The sequence below is a fragment of the Podarcis erhardii genome, assembly GCF_964252035.2.
Source record: "Podarcis erhardii genome assembly, chromosome: W".
NCBI classification, from domain to species: Eukaryota; Metazoa; Chordata; class Lepidosauria; order Squamata; family Lacertidae; genus Podarcis; species Podarcis erhardii.
Genome location: NC_138506.1, coordinates 11829109 through 11832818, shown reverse-complemented (window position 1 = coordinate 11832818; position 3710 = coordinate 11829109). Strand labels below are relative to the sequence as shown.

The 3710-nt window shown below is 52.7% G+C and overlaps 1 pseudogene across 1 annotated transcript; it reads right to left on the bottom strand.

Annotated features, from left to right (window-relative positions):
- Nucleotides 1-245: 245 nt before the first annotated feature.
- Nucleotides 246-3197, bottom strand: LOC309333146 (phosphoinositide 3-kinase regulatory subunit 5 pseudogene; annotated as a pseudogene). Its single transcript has one exon. The product of its transcript is annotated as a phosphoinositide 3-kinase regulatory subunit 5 pseudogene (transcript).
- Between the last annotated feature and the right edge of the window lie 513 nt (nt 3198-3710).

Here is a 3710-nt window from a genome sequence, read left to right as displayed (position 1 = left end):
TCTTTGTTCTGACCAACGCTGAATAAACTTGTAAATATGCTCTCCTGCTGGGCAACTTTCGCTGTGTGAATTCTGCTGATAGAGTGTGCATCAGCCCAGGAATGTGGAAGGTATTTTCCTGAGCTTGTGTCGCTAATAGCTGATACTGCATGACTACGGGAGATCGATGGACGTCCGGAGACGACGTGGAGGCAGTGATGGCCTTTGTCTCCCTGGCAGTATCCCAACAATTCTTTCCCCTAAAAAACACCAAACCCTTTCATATTCCAGGCGTGTCAAGTGCTTGTTTCCCAGTTCTGGGAGGACTACCATGCCCTGCTTCTACTGAAGCCAAGCTATCCAGCATGGGCAGGAAAACGCATGCCATGGGTTTTCCTCTTTCAGTGGAGGTCCATCTCCATTGGATGCCTGGTAGCACCTTTGATCAGCACTGGGAGTTGGAAGCAGTTCACTCACTCCATCCTTTCCGACTCCCTAGGGCAGTGCCCCACTGAAGGTGGCAATGGGTAAGCAGAGAAGAGAGCAGAAGTCAGAGGGATTCTGGGTAGGGAGAAGTGAGCAGGGGTTTTCCTCAATGCAGGGCTCACTGATCTTGGGCTTGTAGCATGCAGAGACTTCACACCTGGTGACACTCTGCAGAATCTTCTTCTCATCCTGGTCCAGGCACACAGCAAAGGAACAGTTCACCCCAATAATCTGGACCTTGTCCACTTTCATCTGAGACACACTGATTTGCTGATTGAAACTCTTCTTGGACTTGGAACTCTGCCTCTTGATTACCTCTGTTGCAGTGAGAGTTAAGCATTCGGTTTTTGAATCAAGCTCTTCTTGTTTCTTACAGGTCTTGCTGAGATTGATGGTCGTGCAGACTTTCTGAATGTCATTCCAGCGGCTCCGTCCACTGACTGCTCTCTTGCTGTAGGCGATCTGTAGTGTTAGTGGGATTGCTTCTCTGTCTCCATCTATGCCCAGTCGCTTGCAACCTGGACCTGAGGCTTTGATGGCCCGTGTGGCTGCTGAGTGGCCCAGCTCTAGGGAGTGGATGAAGATCTCTGTCCTCGTCTGTCCTCCAATGAAGGTGAGCTCTACCTGATAGACCTGCAGCAACACTGGGCGGGTAGCAAAACGACAGTAATAAAGGATCATGTCAGCAAGGATGGGGAGCTGCTCTGCTGTATCTTCTAGGGGCTCACCCTCAGGTTTGGCAGATTGCTGGCATAGAACATTTGTGGGAAGGTTCATTAGCCCAAGAACACTGTGCTCGTACCATGGATCCAGCATAACAATGTAGACTGAGATATCGTTTGTGCTGCTCTCCACCCCTGCCAAACTAGGATCCATTGATCCACAGGCACGGGAATGTGGATCTCCTGGAGAAGGAGGAGGGTAGGTCAGTGCAGATGAGGTAGGGCCACTCCTCTTCACGGGGACATAGTAAAACTGCAGTTTGAAGTACTGAGTTAGCCAGGGGCAGCTGCTTTCCTGAGATTTAAGATTGCTGTAAGCCCGGGCCACTTTCCCAGAGATGCGGTCAGAGCCAAACACGACCACTCGCAGTGTTGAGACCTTGGTGTCCTCGTCGCAGCTCAGGAAGGGCCTGCGCTGGACACAGGCATTCTGCGGCACACGGGTCTGGAAAAGTGTGGCGCTCAGTGCATGCTGTGGCAGAGAGTGTGCACGCCGTGAGCGTGTGGGGATGCGCTCTTTGACCACGGGGTTGTAGAGGCTCTCGGCTCAGCGCAGCGGCAGTGAGAGCGATGCCACCTCAGAAACGTCCCACAATTCCCTGCCCAGGATGAGCTGGCTCTTGCTCTTGAACAGCTTGATTATCCTGTTGCTCAGGCGATACCGGTGCCTGGGAGATGCCTTCTCCTCCTTTGGATCCAGGCGGCCCATTGGCTCAAGGGAGCTCTCATCACTGTCCTCCACATAACCACTGTCTGTGTAGTCCTTCAGGCTGGAGACAAAAGTCTTCAAGGAGTTTTTAGAGGCCAACAAGAGCTCAGAGTCTTTGGAAAGGGCGGAGAGGACTGGTTCCTGCGAGTCACGGGGACTGACCTCCGACAATACGGAATACACAGATTCCTTGGAGACAGCAGCCAGGGAAGTCAACAGAGAAGTTCTTTCTGGACAGTAGCCATCAGCTTCTTCTTCCTCCTCCTCCTCATCTTCCAAAACCACAGGCTTTGGGAAGTGCCCCTCTTTGTCTAGTACCTCATTCAAGATGTCAAAGTTATCCTTATCCCATCTGTAGGTGTAACACCGGGCAACAGGGATGGGGATCAGGTGGAGCTTACAAGGCTGGACTTCCCCTGTGATTTCAGGCAGCCCAGCTGCCTTTGCAGTCTCCAGCAAAGCAGATTCTAGCTGCTCCTTAGCCATGGAAAGGTCATTGCTGGTGGCAGCTGCCAGCTCCTGAGCTTCTGTGGTGCTGGCAAATATCTCCATGAGCTTTTCTAAAGGTTTCAACTTAAGAACGTCACGTAGTCTTGTCAGGTCACATTTGGTCCCAAAGTTAGCTTGGTAGATGTGCTCCAGGAGTGTCACCAGTACCGTGTGCTGGGAGTGCTCTGCTGTGCTCAACTTTTCAGCGACTGAGAGAAACTCCCCATCAACCTCTGAAGGGTTCAGCAACAGGACTGTTAAAATGGAACTCTCATAGCTCTTTGCAGACAGACCCTGCTCTGCCCTAACCAGCCTTTGAAATGAAATCCCTGGGGCTTTGAGTTCATTGCTGATGAAGGTCAGGAGCTCCTGGCAGATATTACAGTATGGCACAGGCCAGGTGAGGAAGCCTTGGTATGTCCTCATGGCTCTCAGAAGGAAATCTGACTCTGAAGGAAAGTGTGGTGTACACATGACAGCTGAGCTGAAGAGCAGAGCCAGCGGAGCAAAGAGATCATAGTTGCATTTCTCTTGGACCTCTTGGGTCTTTTGCAAGATTTTCTCCAGAAGGATGAGGTAGTTCCCTGCATCACGACTGACCAACTCCTGGAGACTCCAACAATTCAGACAAAGCCCAGCAGTCCAAGTGCTAGCAGAGAAAGTGCTTCTGCTGAGGCCATGAAGGCATCTCTCCAGTGCATGGTGGATCCTGTCCTCTGTGCACGTCGTGTGCTGCATTTTAATTCATCTCCTGCTCTGGGCGCCTCCTCCCTGCATCTCGCCCATCCTCTGCGGCAGCCCAGCAGCAGCAGCGGCGCTTCAAGTCCTCACCATGGCTGTCCCGCCGCGAGCAACACTCTTCCAGCCATTTGGTGTAGGAGTCCACCACTATGAATAATGTTTTCCCCTGAAAGGGGTCAGCGAAGTCCACGTGCAGGCGTGACCATGGTGCTCGAGTGGACTCCCAGAACTGGATTGGGGCCCTTGGGGGATCTGGGCGGGATTCTTGGCAGGCCTGGCAGTGTTTGACCCAGGCCTCTATCTCTCCGTCGATCCCCGGCCACCACACATAACTCCTGGCAAGGGCCTTCATTCTCACTACCCCTGGGTGTGTCTCACGTAGGGCTGTGAGGACCCTTTTGTGGAGGGGCTGGGGAACAACGACCCTGCTTCCCCATAAAAGACACCCCTTGTGTGCCGACAGTTCATGTTTACAGGTTGTGTAGCCTGCGAATTCTGGCCCGGGGCTGTTGCTGAGCCATCCCCTCCACACCCAGTCCAGGACCCGGGAGATGACCCTATCTTTCTTGGAATGGTGTGCAACT